The 21051-nt window shown below is 39.7% G+C and overlaps 1 protein-coding gene and 1 long non-coding RNA gene across 12 annotated transcripts in view; one reads left to right on the top strand and one right to left on the bottom strand.

Moving 5' to 3' along the window:
* CTNNA3 (catenin alpha 3) overlaps positions 1-21051 on the bottom strand; it is a 591589-nt gene that overhangs the window by 280290 nt on the left and 290248 nt on the right. The window lies entirely within an intron of this gene.
* Positions 13759-19287, top strand: LOC309532759. The gene is made up of 3 exons (XR_014220012.1): positions 13759-13886; positions 16112-16180; positions 18461-19287. It is a non-coding gene; the product is annotated as an uncharacterized lncRNA (long non-coding RNA).

Below are 21051 nucleotides of genomic sequence, written 5' to 3'. Positions count from 1 at the left end.
CCAATTTACCTCGAAATAATGACTTGGTCTCCTGAGAGGCTGGTATGCCAAGAATGATATGATTCACACTGTACAATTCAATGAAGCAGCATTTTGCACTGTCAACTTGCTCACCCACTGTTGTTTGCAATGCCCCATTTATCTCATGTTAAAAGTGAGATACACTCTAAACTGGAATTTGTTAATATATTTTTGGCCGTGACTCTGGAGCTGCCCAATAGAAGACGATTTTCCAATATGGGCTTGATTTTACTTGGTTTCTCCTGCCACCATAGAAATAGAAAATGTGAAACTAGCTATTGTTATTGTTCGTTACTATGTATTTTTGTGTGTTTATATTATAAACTGCCCTGTGATCCTTGGATGAAGGGTGATATATAAATTTAATAAATAATAATAATAATAATAATAATAATAATAATAATAAAGTGGAAAACAAAGAACATGGTACAGCCAAGCAGGTTTTAATGGCTGTTTACCAACACACCAAAGTAGGATTAGCCAGCCTCTCATCCACATGCTAGGCTCCTTTGCATCTTTTCCATATCTGATCAAGTTTATATTAACATTTGCCCTTGGCAGTCAGTTGGTTGTCCATAATGACAGAACCAGCCTTGCTTCAGAAAATCATAAAATGCTTTGAGAGATCTATGTTATGTTTGATGGACACTGTTTCATATCTATATCTAAATCTATACATCTGAAGTTACACATTAGCTGGAGATTACTATTTTCCAGAGTGCCAAAAATAAATACATGAAATACTTGGTTGCTCTGAATGTATGCATACATTTCTTATTCTTTTTTAAAACGAAAATGCTTTATTGAGTTTTCAAAACAAATAATACAAACAGAACCGCCAACACCTTTCCATAAAAAACAAGGGGAATTATTCTTAACTGGAAATGTGGGTTGAAGTGTCATCAGTGTGCAGATGAAATCCAGCTCTCTCCCTCCTTTTCAGCAAATCCAAGAGAGACAGTGGGTGCACTGATTTAGTGTGTGGGTGTGGTTAATGGTCTGAATGGGGGCCAATAAATATTCTCAATTCAGGCAAGGCACAGGTATTGCTAATGGGTGGCTTGTCTGCCCAGCTAAGCAGCCACAAGCGAAGTTCGCAAACCAAGCAGCAGCATGAAAATCCTCTTCCTTTTGCTCCTTCTGGCTGGTAAGAACAGGCCACAATGCATCCTAAATTTGGCTTGAAAGATCACAAGTTGCACACACCTATTTAAAATAGATAGGTGGTGTTGTGTTTTTTAGATGGACACAGGCCCAGAGATTGCTCTGAGTAACAGAGCATGGCCAGAATTTTACCACGACGCAACAATTAAGAATAGAGCATTGGCTTCTCAGATATTCTCCTCCACACAACTGTAATCACACTGAGGGGAAAGCAGAGCTGCACTTATGGGCCCCATCTCAACGTCTCCTGCTGGCCCCAACACCTCTGCCAGCCACATGTCTGGAAAGAGGAGCCTACTGTACACAGATAGGCTCTCCCCATGATCAGGAACGCTTATTGCAAAGAGTTTCTGGCCATAGAGCTGGCTAGACCAGCTCACAAGGTTTACAACTGGGAGGGGCATGGAAAGGGCTCAGATTAACTAGTGTTCATGTTGGTACCTCTTAAATAGCTGCCACTGACCGACCTCTTCAGTTATTCCCAACTGTGAAAGCTGAGTGTGAAAACTGTATTCTCTAAAGCCAGGTATAAGAAACATCAGGCCTGGGGAAAGAATGTAGTCGTCCTGGCCTCTCTATCTGGGGTTAGAGACCCTCCCTAGGCCACACCCCATTCCCAGGACACATCCCTCACTGACCCTGTTCTACACAATCTTCTTGTGTTTTTGCCTGGTTGGAATGTATCCATGACCTATGATAATGCATCTTGCTTGTCTTTATATGTGGGGATGTGTAGGAACCTCCGATGTGCATGGCTGGAATGCAAGCTACTGCACAAAGTAGGAGTAATATCTGTTGCTCTGCCCTCTCTGCCCAAGCCACTTTATTTTTTACTCTGGCCCACGAGGGTATGCAGGCTTTGGCTGAAAAAGGTCACCCACCCACAGCTTAAAGCCAATGACTAAATGTTTCTGATATATGTATGTCATTGAAATATTACTATTGTTAGCTAGAATGTATTCTCAGTACTGATAGCGTCTGAAACTAGTTCCTATGGAAAAACAAGCATGGTAGAGACTGACTGAACAGAATTTGAATCATCCCCACACAATGTTGTCTAGGGGGATATGGGCTCTTTTGGGGGTTTTCAACATGTGGATTGGGATGGCAACAAACTTAAAAAGGTAAAGGTACCCCTGACCGTTAGGACCAGTCATGGACAACATCTTGCTCTATAGTCCAAGGGAGCTGGTGTTTGTCCACAGACAGCTTCCGGGTCATGTGGTCAGCATGACTAAGCCACTTCTGGCAAACCAGAGCAGCACATGGAAACACCGTTTATCCTCCCACCAGAGTGGTACCTATTTATCTACTTGCACTTTGACGTGCTTTCGAACTGCTAGGTGGGCAGGAGCTGGGACCAAACAACAGGCACTCACCCCGTCGCGGGGATTCAAACTGCTAACCTTCTGATCGGCAAGCCCTAGTGTCTGTGGTTTAGACCACAGTGCCACCTACGTCCCATAAATAAACTTACGTATCCATAAATCTTGACTATATTTTATTATTTAATTTTTTTATTTCAAAAATAATTGAACCTTCTCAGTGGCAGGGGAAGAGGTTGTGGAGAAACCGGATAATGAGTTAAATATAACAGTCTATCAAAGTGAGAAGGGGAGTTTGCATGGAATTGCACACAAGCTGGAAACTATAGTATTCTACTGACTATTTTATACAGCAGGGATTCAAAGAATCTTGAATGGGATCAAGAAATCTTGGCTTTGTGAGAATGGTTCTCTAAAGTTCCCTGCAGGAATTCTCTATTTTTTTTAACCCCAGGAAAGAGCAGCACATCTGAACAAATTAAAAGAAAGTTGTACTTCTGGAATGTAGAGTTCCTGGAAGATGATGGCAGAGTTCAGAGACTTCACCAAATGCTTGCTCTCTGCAAAATTCTCTTAAACCCAGGCAAAGGTTTTTATCAAGTCTTCCCTCAGAAGAAGAAAAAAATCTGTTCTCATTTCCTGTGAAGGATCTTTTCGTGATTCAAGAAACTCATACAGATAATCCTTCATGTACAGTAATACAGGCATTTGATTATTTTCAGATGGAAAGGGCTAAGGATATTCTTAGTTCCCTGCTACACTGAATATTTCCATTTTGAGCTTGGACAAGTAGCATGCACCAGTCTTGTAACCACAACTGGTCTATGGATGCGCGCTTGAGGCAAAAGCCACATCCTTGCTTCCAATTTCTTCATTAGCCTAAGAAGCCAGGCTGTATAATGGAAGACTGGATTCATCAGGGTCTCTTTAGCTCTAGGAATAATCAACTAGAAGAATCCACAGATATGGCATATTACCAAGATGGCCCAGTCTGTGTACTGGATATAATGCCAATGTGCTCAGGCTGCCAGCCAATCTAGCTGAGCGCCTCTGAGATCTATTTCAATTTACTAAAGCTCATTATTGCTGCCTAATCATAATTCCTTGTACAAAAAAATATTTATGTCTGTATAATGCATCAGAAAATGTACAAACAGTCTAGGAAGCTCACTTAAATCAACCCACATAAAAGTTTCACACATATAACTACCGTTAATAATGCGAAAGTGTTGAAAGGTATGAAAACCATACCTGACAATTTTGTTTACAACCATTTTTTTCAATCTGTTTTGTATGTCAAAACAAGATGACAAATTTCCTAGCCAGCTTTGTCATGGACTCTTCAGATATTGCAGTTAAAGTATCATTACATCATCATTGTCGGCCCCTCTCAGGGCCCTAGAAGAAGACCAAATAATAATAACAACAAATGAAAACATATAGAGATCCCTCTCAAGGTAAAACAAAATAATTCTGAAACTGGAATTTACCAGTTGCTGGAAATGGTGCGCAGGCAGGGTGCTGTTGTGCTCATGTCCTACTTGCATTTGTGTGGCCACTGTGAGAGCAAAATGCCAGACTAGATGGGCCACTGGCCTGATCCAGCAGGCTCATCTTGTGTTCTTACCAAACAAACGGATGTGCCAAAGAAAGGGTTCAGGATCCCAATATGCCTAAAAACTGTAGATGGCAAATGATAACAGTTGAAAGGATCCTACTATAAAAAAGCAGTACTTGTCCGTTCCTGGCAAGTCCATGCAAAATGCAGACTCAAAACACAAAGAAGAAACAAAACCGTTCCCCTCATCTCTGAAGCCTACATTGTGTTTCTGCAGATGGATGGGAATGGAGTATTTTCTTTATGTATCACCCTTTCCCCTCCACTATCTTTATGGATCCTGCAGCTGCGACTTGGCAAGAGCTGAAAGGATTTTGCTCACAAAATGTGGTTTATCGTTACAGGAACAAGCCACAGTGAGCTTCAAACAAATATGAATATTTACATTTCAAATTTCATCTTTCAAATCGGATTGTTAAAACACATTCACATACTTATTTATTCTTTGTTACATTTTCATCCCACCCTTCTACTAAGGAGCTTGGTGTAGTATGCATGGATTTCCCACCACCATTTTGTTTATAACATCTCTGTGAGGTAGGTTAGGCCACAAGACAATTGCAGGCCTAAACATCCATTAAGAGCAAAAATGGATGTGTTGTGTGAGACAGGTGGAGCATAGCCATGAATTTGATCAGAGTTTTGGCGCTGGTCCAGTTCCCTTGCAAAGCAGTTTGTGGCAACTTTAATCAGAAACCGGCAAGTAAGGAGAAGACTGAGCACCTGTTCCTGCTATCTCCTTTTTCTGATCAAATTCAGTCTCCATTTGCTGTGTGGAAGTACCGGTAAAAGCAGAACAAAAAATGTCAGGGCGCATTACCCACTTTAGAATCTCACTTGGCCCTAAGCTTTATGGCTAAAAAGGGATTTGATTCCAATTCTCCCCAGTTCAAATCTAAATCACTGTCGATACTCAGTCCAGCTCTAGAATTGATTGTACTAATTAGGTGCCTGAGCAGAGGAGCTGTTAAAAGACTTTTGTTTTAGTATAAATCAGATTTACTACAGGTAACAAAACTTATTCTGAGAATCTAAGGCTAGGGAAAGTAGAAGCCTTATGGATTATTTTTCAATACATACATACCAGAATTGTGATAAAAAGCGATGATTATGCTTCTGGAGGAGTTAAGAGATAGAGCCTGCAATCTGGCTGAGAATATGAGCGCAGATCTCCATTACTGTCTTGCATTTGCGACAGCTGTTTTCACTCTGTTGATGTTTTTTCTGTTAATAGCCATCATTACTCAGAGCAATAACAGCCAATGTGTGCAAACTGCAAATCTAAACAGACTTGAGACAATCATCTCCCCTCCAACAGAAAAATACGTCTTTCTTGATAACTTGGAAGCTGTGGACCTTTTTGACTATGCTTCATACCAGTTACATCATTTCGCTGAGAAATGCAGCTCTTACCATGTTATTATCGGTTGATAGCAGACAAGATACCCAGACATGTGCAATGTATATAAAAGTGATATATTGGGAACAAACTCGGTTCACTGAAGAAACCATCATTCCCTCTAATAGCAAACTTGGATAGTTGAGTGCCCATCGGCTTGAAAGTAAAATGGAGCCACCCAAAAATAAATAATCGGGGTTTGTTTTGGTTTGGTTTTTTACATATTTCCTGAGGTCTCCCAAGATAAACAAAAGTATACAAATGTGCAAATTAAAAAGAACAACAGAGATGCCCTATGAATGCCCAGAATTTATAAGATGTTAATAGTAGCTGACACTAGCAAAGGAGGGAGAAAAGGGAGGTGCCTAATGAAACAAGACTTTTCAAGAAGTTGAGAGGACTGTGTAGGTCTATCAGTCTATGGTTAAGAACAGTTGAACCATGAGTGTCAGTTGAAGGGCAAACCCCAACCCCAATGAAAAATGGGTGGCAGAGGTAGAAGGGCAAGTGGCCTACTCAGTGCTATTTTTCTAGGGGAAAAGGTACCATAACTCACCATGAACACATCCTTGTTCTCAAGGTGCTCAAGGTGGTTTAAAAATTTAAAGTACTAAAACGAATAAAGCAAAGTTGGCCCTATGCGGGGGGGGGGGGATTCAACCAAAGCAATTATTGATATTGTATTTGCCTGCCTCTCTTACTCTCTGCTTTCTTCCCACACAGCAAATGGTGTCAGTTGCCCCAAGAGGGTGTGTGATACATACCCTGAGCAGGGCCAACCCTTCCATGAGGCAGATTGAGGCACCTGCTTTGGGCAGCAGATTCTGAGGGGTAGCAGAGAGGTGTACATGTGCTACGTGCCTCGCCCTACACACCCTGAAGCTAGTTTGCTGGTTCAGGTAAGGGGAGGATGTTGCCTTGTCACAAGGGATGAAATAAGAATCAACAGATAGTCCAGCCAACTCCTGAATGTGGAATGAATAGGGGGCACCATCTTGTCTGCCTCAGGAAGCAAAATGTTTCAGGCTGGCCCTGACTATGAGGATAACACCACTTGTATGACACAATAATGTTTCAAAACTCAGCTCCTGCTACATTGACTTATTTCATTTTGTTTATTAGAAATTCATTCAGTCAACCATTTTGTCACAATCAAGTGGGAGAACACCCAGTGTACATATCCACTGTAACCTGCCAACCTAGCAGTTCAAAAGCACATCAAAGTGCAAGTAGATAAATAGGTACCACTCCAGGGGGGAGGTAAATGGTGTTTCCATGTGCTGCTCTGGTTTGCCAGAAGTGGCCTAGTTATGCTGGCCACATGACCCGGAAGCTGTCTGCAGACAAACACCGGCTCCCTTGGCCAGTAAAGCGAGATGAGCGCCGCAACCCCAGAGTCGTCCGCGACTGGACTTAATGGTCAGGGGTCCCTTTACTTTTACTTTAACCTTGAATTATAGGCATTTTCAGCATGGTGACAACCATGACATATATAATGCACAGCCATTTCCATGGTGTGTGCATCTTCTGGTGGAGTATCCACAGTGGAAGAGGAGAGTTGCATTATTAATGTGAAATGCATACAGTTCAAAAAGTGAAGATAATACATATTTGTGTCATTCTTCTAATCTATAATGTTGTATATGACACTTTATAGATGACACAGTACATTATATGCCACAGAGAGGGGAGTGTGTCCAACTGAGGCACATTAGTTCTTCCAATTCTGCAGTTTCCTTGGGTGAGATATCACACTAGTATAGGATCTCAGGAATTCGCCTAGCCCTAGTTCTTGCTAGAACCCATGAGCTCTTCCTATGATGATGAAATCTCATCTAAATCTGGCTCTGGGTGCTGGCAGGTCCTGACATGATACAGTTTTAGCTTCTATAGGACAGAAGTATACTGTACAGTGGACCGTGCCTCCATTGTCCTTTTCCTCCCAGTAAAAAAAACAATGCAAGGATTAGACTATTGCAAGTTTTAACGAGTGTTAAAGAGGAGTCCAGTAGGCATACTTTCTACATAGTATTTTCATTTATAGTGTAGAATTTTACTGAGTATAGAACAGTAAAGGTTCCCAGTGGGGAAAAATTGCAGTATGTGTTAATGAATATCAACAATAAATGAAAACCTACCATAGAGAAAGGGATGTAATAAAAAACAAAAACAAAGGGCATAGACTCTGGAGACAGTTTCACTTAATTAACTTACGCAAACATATATGTTTACTGTTTGTACATATTTTCAACACTAAGGATAATTTAATTTGGGAGTGTTTAGAAATGAAACAAAGGGAGTGAGGGGCTGCAGGGTAAGAAAAAGAAAACAGGGTTAAATAAATTTCACCTCCAGATAATCACTTGAAAAGTGCATTAAGTAAAATATATCTGTTATATCCTGAAGTATTCACCAAGTGTCACAGGCCTATGGGCACTCCAAATGTACACTTACAGTATCTTGAAAAAAGTACACATTACACGGGGGCAAACCAGGGTTTGCTACTAAGCATAAAATCAAGAGAGAGCTGCAGCCAGTCACATGTCCCTGAGAAGTATATGTGTGAAATTATATATTTGCAAACATGTGTTTGTCACATTCACACTTTACGTATTTTAGCTGCACACTTTTAAAAGTTTGGTGTGTGCCTAAAATAGTAAGTGTAAATTGGCTCTTGATTATATCTGGAAAAAAACGTAAATTCAGGATATAATTTTATTTTGATAATGGTTATAAACACATGGTTATAATAGATTAAGATATTGAGTAAAGATAAATGACAGAGGGTAAGGATTTGCTGAAATTAAATATCTGAACTGGAATACAAAAAGGGAGGTGTGAGGAGGTCAGGAAACTAGTAAATGAAGTATAAGATATGAAATTATTGATCTTTTTCTTTTCTTTTTCTTTTTGTTAAGTGTTTTCTATTTTGTATTTTTCATGTGTTCTGTTTTTGTATCTTTGTAGTTCTTTTTTCTTTTCTTAGGGTTATTCTTTGTTCTTACTCGTTAAGCCTAAACTTTGAAACTTTTTAATGTTTGTAAAATCTCAATAAATATTATTTTTAAAAAGGATATAATTTTATTATCTCTATTCTTCCAATGTATGCTACACCAACATACCTGCAGAAGTTCTTGCTCTCATGGGGCACCCACTGCTTATCCCAGCTCACTAACTAGTAGCTGAAATAGCCCATCTTTGACACTTTATATTCTCATTTAAAAAATGTCAACCTAAATATGTCGATGTCACAGTACAGGTTTCTGATCTCTACAGTTATTCTTATTCCAGTACATATACAAAAAACAAGCATGTTGGTGCAAGCCGAAGTTTAAAATGTTTAACAGCAATTAATAACAATGGGTGCCTAGTAAGTTCATGTCCTATTCTTAGGGAATGCTCAACCCTCTTGAATTAAGTTGGTTGAAATGGAACACCTTGGAATGTAAAACAAAGGCACCTTAGAACTAAAGCACTCATTGGCCTGGTTCAGATGAATCAAGGTCATCATTGCAACAAATCACAGTTTGCTGCCACATGAACAAGTGACAAGCTGGACCACTTCCTTATTCTCTCTCCCCTCCCCTTCCCTGCTCTTCTTCCCCATCTAGCTGCAAAGAAAAGTTAGTGGATTTTAAAACCACAGCTTCCTGTGATAATCTGACCCTTATCTGGACTCTCTGTAGGGAGTCCTGAAAGCTACCATTTCCCAATTCAAATATCATCGGAAACTATGGTTTAAGCAATCAGGAAGAATCCTTGCAGCCAAGCACACAAGAGAAAGGGGAAATGAAACTAAGCATTGTGTGGAGGAAGTGAATACAGAGAGGGTTTTCACCCTCTCTCATAATGCTCAAACTACGAGCCAAAAAACATGTTCACATAGCACAGAGTTAAATCTATGAATTTGCTATCACAAGATGTAGAGATAGCCACAAATGTAGATGGCTATAAAAGGGGTTTAGACAAACCCATAATTGCTTGGCCCTCCAGATGTTTTGGGACTACAATTCCCATCATCCCTGACCACTGGTCCTGTTAGCTAGGGATGATGGGAGCTGTAATCCCAAAACATCTGGAGGGCAAAGTTTCACCATGCCTGCCATAGAGGATAAGGCTATTAATGGCTACTAGCTACTTCCACTGTTGAAGGGAGAATGCCCTTCAATACCAGTTGTTGGGAATCACAAGTGGGGGAGAGTACAACTGTACTGAGGTTCTCCTTGCAGGCTCCTCATGGGCATTTGGTTGGTCATAGAGAGAACAGGATAATAGACTAGATGGGCCTTTGGTAGGATCCAGCAGGGCTTGTCTCATGTGCTTAAAAGAAAGAGGGAGGGAGGGCTCAAGCTCATTGTCACTCTGGAACACAGCATCACTTGGTGCAGCATCCTTGTTACATGTAGCCATTATCAACTTCTAGATTAGAAAAGACAAGTCAATTGTTCAAAACATAAATTAACAGAGATGGAGAACTGTACAGTCCTAAAATGGAAGAAAGTCCCAGTACACATATGATTGCAGCCTGAGCACTAAAACATTATGGAACTCATAGGACAGAGCCATGCAGATCTGCATGGCAACACAGCCCTAAAAATAGAAAACTTTATAGACACTGAGATCCCTGATAAACAATGGCCATATATTTATAAATATAGCTCATATACTGTGTTTCTATAAGCTCTCTATATAATAAGATGTGTTTTTTAGCTCCTTGTCCCTGCCAGATCTAAAAGGATTTATCCGACGTATTCAAATTAACAATGGCAATGTGAAATGGTAGGTGTTGTAAAATCAAGTCATATTGCATACATTTCTGTAGTATATTAGGAAAAATGTTGGAATGCACAAATGAATTCACCCCTTGAGAGTTGTTAACTTAGACATTAATATGCTTTGAGGAAATTTAATAACTACAGCAAAACTGACCACTTTCTTAAAACAAGAAAGCGAACATAGTGCCGCTGAGAAGATATGGCTAATTAATATTGGGACCCTAATGGAGCTGAACAAACTTAACTCTTAAATGGTTGTATAACAATGAAGCTTTTTAACAGAATTGTAATGTTCTGTGACCATAGCGTAAAATGTGAGCTATCAATGAGGGCCTGAGACAAATGGAATTATTTCTATTCTGATACTAGATGAGGTAAAATTGGAAAAATAAGGCGTATCAAAAACATGTAAAATTGAATCAACCCTTAAATATTTTTTGTTGGTACCACTCTAGGGAGGTACTATGATGCCAAAGACTCAGAAAGTCCACATGCAGGATTTCCTTAGTTATTAACTGTAATTATGGTCTGCTATACCACATGAGATCAGGACAGGTAATAACAGTAAGCTAGCAACTCTACCCTATCCGTGTCCAACCATACCAGTTTAAATAAAATGTTTTATGTTGCCGAAAAGAGCTTCATAGTCTAAAAACAGCACCTTGCATTGCACCCAGAAGCTAACTGACAACCAGTGCTCAACAGCCAAATAACTTATTGCCTTTGCTTCATCCTCCCCAAAGACTTAAGGGGAGGGATAGTGCTTTGCATCAGCTGACAATTATGGGTAATTTTCAAGAGCAATCCCAGGAATGAAACTTTGAAGTATTATATACAATAACATGGCCTGTGAGCCTGCCCTCAAAGGAAGAGGCTGTTTCTTTCAGATGTTAATCCACCTAACAACATGGATGGAGGTCTCTTGCTGCATAACTCTCAGGCCACTGCACAGCGCTCTGGCAAGAGTCAAAATAAATGTAACTTAGTCTGCCACTAAGTTAAAAACAAGGCATTAAAAAGCTGAGAGCAGAACAGGTCCAAGAGAAAAAGCCAGATTACTTACATAGACAACTATCTGGGCTATGCTAGGAATAAAGGGACAATTGTCTAACAAGATCTAGTAAGATAAAACTGACCCTTGCTTCTGGGTTTCGACCTCAACTGTCTTGCTTTCCTACCTTGTTTTCTCTCTAAATCTTTTATTCATTAAATAAATGATTATGGTAACATTAATACATTTAAGAAAATATATCCATAGTACTTTGCATGCAACTGCAGTAACCAACACTTGTAATGTATTTGTATATATGACAAGTAATGTATATGTTTTACACACGCACGCACGCACGCGCACACGCACACAACTTTCAAGTACTGGTTAGTGTGGCTATATAGAGATTTATATTGTTTTATATGTGCATTTATAATGCTTTAAAATATTTGTGAAGTCTAAATGATATGCTTCCACATGTGTGACACACAGAAAGATAGTGCCTGCTGTGTTCTGTGATCAGGTCCTAGACTTAGAGAAAACATACACATACCACCATGTCAAATTTGGCCTTTAATACCTACCCCTGCTCTAAGTGGGATAAATCTAAATAAGAAAAGCCATCAAAAGCCACAGACTTCTCATGGGACGGTACTACTGTAGAATGAATGGAAGAGATTTCTTGTTAAAATAACATACTTTTCCATGTGTCTAAGAGAAAGTTTTTGAGAAACAATGGGAGCTTATATAAGCAAGGAGTCTTGAGGTAGTACAGTTCTGTGGCAGACTTCATTATCTGGGTCTCTAGAATAAAGTCTTTGAAATTATCCCAATCCAAAAGATCTCCCTAAATATGGACAGTTTAGAATACACTTTTCTGGGAGGGCTGTGAAACTTCTGGATACTAGAAGGTGAAGACAAAGTAAGGCAAAACTAAAAAGATCCTACACTGGATGGAAGGAGGAGCAAAGACATATCATCAGAGCAGTGTGTTTGTGACACTGGTGATAAATAATATGAAAAGATGGGTTGATCTGGACTTCATTTTAAAAAAAATACAAACAAGTAAATAATATCAAGTAAAAACCTACAACAATGAAATACATGCATAAAATAAAGGTCACCCAGTCTCCCAGAGAGAACAAACAATATGCAATCTGAACTGACCACAAATGAGATAATTATTTTATATTCCACTCAAAAGCTGCTGTCATTCAGAGGTGTTCTAATCAGATAACCTTCCTCTGCTCCCTAAACCATTTTCTGCTTTTCCAATTTTCTCAGAAAAGGACAATCTTGCTTCAGGTCACTGAAATCTGACTTACTATACAATAGGAAGGATGCATCTATCTTACTTCAGCTCCATGCCAGCTTCCCCACTGTTTACTACTAGTGCCTTTAACACAAGGCTGGATGTGTATCAAGATGAAAACAGGAACAGGAGAGTGTTTATTTAAACCCACAAATAGCAGTCTACTTAATTGGGAGGGGCTGGGGCTGGTGAGTGGGCTTACACGTTCCTATGACCCTTGTGAGCAAACCTGTCGGAAGTCCCCATAAGCAGGTGACAAAATGGAAGAAAGACCTATGCAAAATAAACCAATCGCAACAGAATGGAAAATACCACATTACAAGTGCGAATGGGTGTCAGAATAGACTAAGGCACTTTCACACATCCCTGCTTCTACAAATTATTTAAGATTGCCTGTGAGAGGTGCACACAAACTACACAGGTGTCCTTTGGAAGGGAGAGCTTCACTCCTAACTGTCATACACGGACACCACAATCCTTCTGGCAGTTTCCATATGATCTGCATTAAGTGGAATCCTTAAGGCTGAAGAAAACAACCAAACATGCATAGATAATTAATAGATCTGTCATCTTTAGTCATCATCTTACTCTAGTTGGGAATGAGAAGCAACATCCTATGGGAAGTGTATGTTGCCACCGGCTAACTAATTGTTAGATACTGTGACTAAAAAAAGCACTACATTTGTTAGAGTTACTGTCAAACCATGGAAGACAAAAGGAATGCTAAATGAGAGGATGTTGTTCCAAAAGCTCCCAAAACAAGGTTGAAATTGCACAAAACTATCAAGAAATCATTCTTGCTGACCTTTCAGTTTCTGTTTTCCTCCACAGTTCCCTCCTTCTTGCTCCAAGTTTAAACTCCCTCTCACCATCAGCAACACGGTCACCATAATTTAGAGTCTCTGTATGGTGCTTGCCTATCCTGTGAGCATTTAAAGATCTCCATAGCACTTCTCCCCAACTTATATTAAGGTTTGGGAGCCAGGTAAGAGACCACATCTTCATTTGTTTTCAGGATATGAGATAACATCTCTAATGGCACATCAACTGGCTGGGGACAGTAGTAGATGTCTTTAGCTATTATGAATCATTATTACATCACTGGACTGTTGCTAGAGAATGGTGAAGGTTACCAAGCTATCACCTTTGCAGGCCCTCCAAGTGTCCCTATTTTCCAGAGACATCCCTGATTTAAAGAAGCCGTCCCGGTTTCCAATTTGATCCCAGAATGTCCCACTTTTCCTTAGGAGGCCCCTATTTTCATGGGAGAAATGTTGGAGGGTATGGAGTTATCTAACCCCCGAGCCATCTGAGGGCAATCCTGCATAGGGTTTTTTAAAAATGTTTAATAGTTTATTATGTTTTTATATATGTTAGAAGCTGCCCAGAGTGGCTGGGGCAACCCAGTAAGATGGGTGGTGTAAAAACAGTAAAATTATCATTATGGAATCGGACGTCCCTATTTTCATTGGAGAAATGTTGGAGGGTATGCCTGTAGCCTATAAATTTGATCCAAATTGGCTTTATCTTAGGCATCAGTTCTGTTTGGTGTGCTGGAGACCAAAATAGAAGACAGGCCTTCGGATACCATATATTATTTGCCTCCAAGATCCAGTTAAGGTGACCAGATGAAAAAGAGGAGAGGGTTGCTACACTTTTAGCAGTTGGTTTGAAAAGACAGAATTTCATCAAGTATAGCTCATTATGCAAGCTGCACCTTCTGAAATTCCCTCTTCTATACAACTCCAGGGGCATTCACACATTACATTCAACAAGCATACAATGTATATGTACACAATAGTTGAGCTGTACAATGAGCGTAGAGTCTTGTATCTGTGTACACTGTAGCTGAGCTGGATTAATCCACAAGTGTGCACTCTTTCACACAAACATGGATGGGGACAGTTTGTTCCTGTGTTCAGCATAACATGGGAAGACGACTTATTAAAGGTGAAGGAGCCCTGTCCTGATCTGCATCTGCTCACCCTCGTACCAGGGGTGAACTATGCACTCAGGAGTCCATGTTGTGAAAGATTCTCCTCTCATGTGAACACTCAGCAGGGACAGGCAGGTTCAAAGGCAACTTCCTTTTTCTTCAGAACAATACATAGAAATCTATATGGCAGCTAAGCAAAGCAGCTTAGACAGCCTTCTACTCAATCCCAACATGCCTGACCCAGATATAAAATGAAGTAGAGCCATGCCCAGTGGGACTAAATCACACCAGGCAAGTATCAAAGGGGGAAATGAAATGTTCCATTACAGGCTCATTAAAGAGATATTCAACATGCCACAGTTACAATACCAAGGGGAGTTTTTGCCTCTCATTATAGTCTATAAGCTTAGGAAACCTGGAAGTGTGTTCAGACTGTCCCAGGTGTTTTTCAGAGGTAACTGTATACTGAGTGGTACTTTAATAAAATGCTTATATGCTGCTTTCCTGATGCTTTCATTGGTTTACACTGCAACACAAAAGCCCAAAATAATTTGAAAAACAATATATTACTAACATCAGCAACAGCATAGAAGCAGGGACAGAAAATACTGAGAACGATATTGTCAACGGAAACCTTGACGGAAGAGATTTGCCTTAAATTGAATTTGCAATCAATATTGGAGCATATGCTCCAAATACATCTGGGCATATGATAGAAGTGATCTTGAAGAATGAACAATGGTGTACTAATGACTTTTCTAGTATATATTAAGGTTTGACTTGATGAAAAATGGCTTATTTGAATGCTAGAGTTGTGGAAGGTAATTGATTTTTAAATCCCTTGAGTGATCATTTTGGGTTCCTGGATAACTCATAAAACATTCCCACATTTGTCCAACTAGCTTTCTATGGAATTTCCACCAGTTAAACTGTATCAAAAGTCTAGCTGATCAACAGTTACACACTTACCCATTTCCTATTAGGTATATTTATTCCTTTCCATAATCTAGCCAACATAGTTTGCATGGGGTAACCTGTTAAGTGCTATTCTCTTCTTGTGGATATAGATAAGACAGGCTTAAGTGCGAGGAAACAAATATGGCATGGAACTGGGGAAGAAATATTTCTAGAGTCTATCCACTGTGATTCTATTATTTTTCCTCTGATTTGGCTTATTACCGGAACCCAATGTCTCTAACCTTAAAGTCTGAAATTAAATATGCTGATTTAATACTTCCTAGTTACCTTAGTTACTGCCTGGATCACTGTGGTGAAATCCCCGCTTTTTGCTTTTTAAAGACAGTCATTTGTTTCGTAACAGACTGGTCTATTGATTTGCAAAGGCTTGTAAACTTAATGACTAGGAAAGCCACTTATTTTAGTCCCATTCAAAGAAATCCCTGGAGCCACTCTAGTCTTGTTTGCAAATTAGTGAGCCCAATGCTATCCCCACTTACTCTAGATTTACAAGGCTTCCAAATTTACCAAGTGTAGCTAAACTCTAAAATTGGTTTGTTGGTCACATTTTTCCCTGCCACAAGTATTGAAAATCTTTTTTTGTACTTTACAGTGTTCCTTCTCAGAACACCTGGGTAACGATATGTGTTTTCTGTAACATTGACACTGACTGGAAATTAAAGTAAGATGGACATAGCAAAAGAAATACCGTATTTTTCGCCCCATAGGACGCACTTTTCCCCCTCCAAAAATGAAGGGGAAATGTGTGTGCATCCTATGGGGCGAATGCAGGCTTTCGCTGAAGCCTGGAGAGCGAGAGCCATCGGTGCGCACTGACCCCTCTCGCTCTCCAGGCTTCAGGAAGCTCTGCACAACCCTTGCAAGCCCGGTGGGAGTACCCGCGGGCTCACAAGGCTTGCGGGAAGTAGCCTGCAGCCCCGGCGAGTGTCCGCAAGCCTTGCGCGCCCGGCAGGAGGTCCCACCGGGTGCGCGAGGCTTGGGGCGGCAGCCTGTCGCCCGAAGCACGGGGAGCCCTCTGGAGGACTCCCCCTGCTTCGGGCAGGTGAGCGCAAGGCTTGGGGCGGCAGCCAGGGCTGGGGGGGGGAATGATTTTTTAAAATTCATTTCCCCCCTCCCCCAAAAAAATGAGGTGCGTCCTATGGGCCGGTGCGCCTTATAGGACGAAAAATACGGTACATAGTAAGTCTGCAAATATTCTGTTGCATTTGCCTAAAACACAGTGGTCAGCATGCCCAGTGGTCATAGATAATGGGAGCTGTTTTCCAAAACATTTGGGGGACACCCAGTTGGGGAAGGCTAGTATATCGGACCACAGATAGATAGCGTAAATTCTATGCACGTTAGTTCAGAAGGAAGTCCGACTTACATAATTAGGACTGAAGCTTTAAGCAGATATTTAAATATGAACCTCAATGATCAACAATAATCTTGTTTTGAATATAGCAGCAGTGGCAAAACAAAAGTAACACAACCTGTGTTTCATAATGGAGAGCCTGTATTATTATTATTATTATTATTATTATTATTATTATTATTATTCTCTAAATATGTGAAATTACTAGAATACCAAAGATTTAAAAATGGAAAATGGTGGCATTTTAAAAATAAAAAAGTGGCGTAGTTTTAAATTTACAAATACAAACATAAAATCTGGTGTTGCAAGATGCATCCAAATCTGAAATTAGGAATGAACATGGAATATTGCCCACAAAATATTATTGAACTTAATAATTATGTTATAAAGGGCTTGCTAAAATAAGGAAGATGCGACAATCCACTTTCCCAAGCTGTATGTGGCAAAGATTTTAATACCAATGTCCAGAATGAGGTCAGTCAAATGCTCAGTTTTCAGTGGCCTGGTTCACACATTACATTAAACCATATTTTACTTTAAACTGTAGTTTATTTTAACTACTTAAATAGCTCCAAACCTGTGAAAAGGAAGAACAGTTTATACATAAATAAACATGTTTCAGGGGCGACAAGCAAAGACAATCAAGTATAGTCAAAATTCCACAACTATCCAAATAATTTATTAACCAAAACAAATTATCCCAATCTCTCAGGTGTAATATTCTTCCAGGGAAGCCAGGATGCACTGCAAAATAGATTTTTTAAAAACCCAGACAGTTTTAAATCCTTAACAGACATTGAAGAGAAGACCTCTCACAGCAAGATGGCAATACAGTTCATTAGTATATATGTAAAACTATATTAGCTCCAAATTACAGGCAATCCAAATGGCATTGAACAGAATGTATTTACACATTAAATAACCCCAGTGCAAGCTATTACATTCTGCATGCAGGTAAAACCCATCATCAGTTTTATTTTCAACTTTTATAACCAGCCACTGGGGATTTATGTCTAGTCCAAGGCTTCTACAAAAATAAAATAATTTCACAAAAGGGTATTTTTTAAACTAGTAAATTAACTTGAAATATCCTTTCTCTTAAATTTACAATAACTATAAATTTCTCTTTGCATTTTCCTAACATAGCATTATCAATCAATGGTTGAACTTCAAGTTATATAACTTCATTGTATTTTTAATAAACAAACAAATCTCTTTTTAAGTATCCTGCTCACACTTCAACACAGCCGTACTTTAATTCTGCAAAGCAATATTTCCTATTTTAACATGCCAACAGTAACTCCGTAAATAATTTTAAGCTGCTCAGTGTCATGCTCGTTATCTGTAGTTTGTTTCCATTCTCATATGATACATGGAAACGATTGCATCATTTCAATTTTCACACACAATTGCACTGATTCTGAATCAAGGTGTTTCCAGTTTAACAGCTCCCTTTTGGAAGCATTTGGATGGCCCTATTTGGCATCAGGGGGTTTCCAGGCCAGGAACTATTTACTTGTCAATAATCGACAGCACAGTGTAGCATTAATCTGCTCTCACAATTCATAATTTGTGAATTGCTTCTAGATCCAGCCATTTATGGTGATATCGCCTCAAGAGAAAAAGATCCATGGTACATTTCCCTCCCTGAACCCCTGACTGAATTCATTCCAATTAGTAAAAATGAAATGTTTTCCTGAACCATTCTGCATATTATTCAAAGCTGAAGTCAAGAGTATTCCACAAGCCACTTCTATAAAACAACTCAATGAAATACACCAGAGGAGAGCGTCCATATTTATGCAGGATGGATGAAAAGACGGAAGAAAATCAGAAGGGAGAGCACACACATCTTTTGAATATAGTATATTTCACAATGATGTATTTCTATAGACATTTCCTATCATTTCTCCACTTACTGAAAAATATAAAATGGCACAACATTAAAAAAAAAAATGCTATCAGCTAACAGCAGCTGCTGTTCTCCTTTCACTACTCATTTTCTTTCTGGCATACAATCCTAACAGTTACTACTAACATGTCTTTCCCTAAGAGCAACATCTGGAAACCTCTAATATAAGGAGGCTTGTACTACCTCCAGTTCCTCTGCAATCAACACCTTTCACCCTCTAATATCAATAATATACAAATCTATGCTCCCTTTCATCCATCCTAATTATATGATTTAGGCTGCAATCCTATACAAACTTCATTGAGAGGGGGGAAAGGAATGCATTGCACACCCAATCATCTTTCTGAACCTCAAACCTTCCCTAAACTATTGCTCATTCTCTCCTCTGCCTCCACACTCACATCCAATGTATTACTTCTCATTCAGAGACTATCTCCTGTGCTCACCAATCATATCTGGACAGTACAACCAATCACAATCATCACTAGCTGGCACCTCTGTATCCAGGGTTAAAAAAAAAAAAAGTAAAATACATTATTTTAAACAAGAAATTGAAAACCTTTCTAGTATGGGTGGCTCAAGATGAATGTCGGACAATTTCAATTTTCATTTCCCCCCCTTCTCCCTCCTTTGATTATAAAGGGTAAAGGTACCCCTGACCGTTAGGTCCACTCGTGGACAACTCTGGGGTTGCGGTGCTCATCTCACTTTACTGGCCGAGGGAGCTTCCGGGTCATGTGGCCAGCATGACTAAACCGCTTCTGGCGAACCAGAGCAGTACACGGAAATGCTGTTTACCTTACCGCCAGAGCAGTACCTATTTACCGTATTTTTTGCTCTATAAGACTCACTTTTTCCCTCCTAAAAAGTAAGGGGAAATGTGTGTGCATCTTATGGAGCGAATGCAGGCTGCGCAGCTATCCCAGAAGCGAGAACAGCAAGAAGGATTTCTGCTTTCACTGCACAGCAATCCCTCTTGCTGTTCTGGCTTCTGAGATTCAGAATACATTTTTACTTGTTTTCCTCCACCAAAAACTAGGTGTGTCTTGTGGTCTGGTGCTTCTTATAGAGCGAAAAATACGGTAACTACTTGCACTTTGACGTGCTTTCAAACTGCTAGGTTGGCAGGAGCAGGGACCGAGCGATGGGAGCTCACCCCGTAGCAGGGATTCGAATCGGCGACCTTCTGATCAGCAAGCCCTAGGCTCTGTGGTTTAGACCACAGCGCCACCCGTGTGATTATACACTAAGCAATTGAGAGTCTCTTGGGAATGCACTGGAAGGAACTGTCTGAAATAAGTGTGCACAGGATCACAACTTTACAGCACAATCCTAATCATGTGTACTCAGAAGTAAATGCTATTTAATTCAGTGGGGCTTAGTTCCAGGTAACTGGGGTTAGGATAGCAGCCTTAGTGAAGCAACTGCACCCTTCATGTGACCTTGGGTACTGTTATGCTCACTGGCCCTTCCAAAGCAACATGCTAGAAACAGTTGACAAAGCAGCCATGAAAATACTTGGTAAATGCTGGATCTTATTGAGCCAGTACAGTAGTAGTTGTCCATATTTTCTGCTATTAGTTAACTACAAACAATGAACAATTCTTATGAGCAACTTTTATTGTATATTATTATTGTAGCTGTTTTTGTTTTCTGGGCTTTCTTAAAATAAAATAATAAGAGTACCAGCAGAATTAGGATGCAAAAGGGTATACCCTACCTGAGATGGACCGGTGGTCTAAGTACGTACTTGCTTAAGTATTTCATATTTACTTACTTTTAATCTCATTTTCACTGCATATTGAAGGTTGTAAATAGAATATTATATGGCTGAAGAATTCTGGATCAAAATTTGCTTCTTTTTTAGCACAGCCTGAACATCTGTAATCTCAAGGCCACCCATCATTCTGTTCTTCTTTAAGAGATGCATAAACCAACTCAGCTTTTCCTGAATTAATTTGAACAGCCACAATGGACTGGGGTCCAGTTCATAAATTATTACTCCTTACCTCTCCACCAATACTACCAGGCAAAAATTTCCATTCCAGCACCCCAAACAAGTTGAATGTGATTGGGTTTCTATACAAAACAGAGAAATTGCAGGATGATATTGATGACTCAACCTCCAGACAGAAACACCCTGTATTCACCTGACTGTTCACCAAATGAAACATCACTTCTGGACAGCACTTTGGAGATGCATAGTAGAGAAAGAAAAATATGTATTTATTTCTGCCACTGCTGCAGCAGGATTTCTTAAAAAAGA

Source organism: Podarcis vaucheri, assembly GCF_965113315.1.
Source record: "Podarcis vaucheri genome assembly, chromosome: 5".
Taxonomy (NCBI): Eukaryota; Metazoa; Chordata; class Lepidosauria; order Squamata; family Lacertidae; genus Podarcis; species Podarcis vaucheri.
Note: the sequence above shows the minus strand (reverse complement) of the source record. Positions and strands in the feature narration are given on the sequence as shown.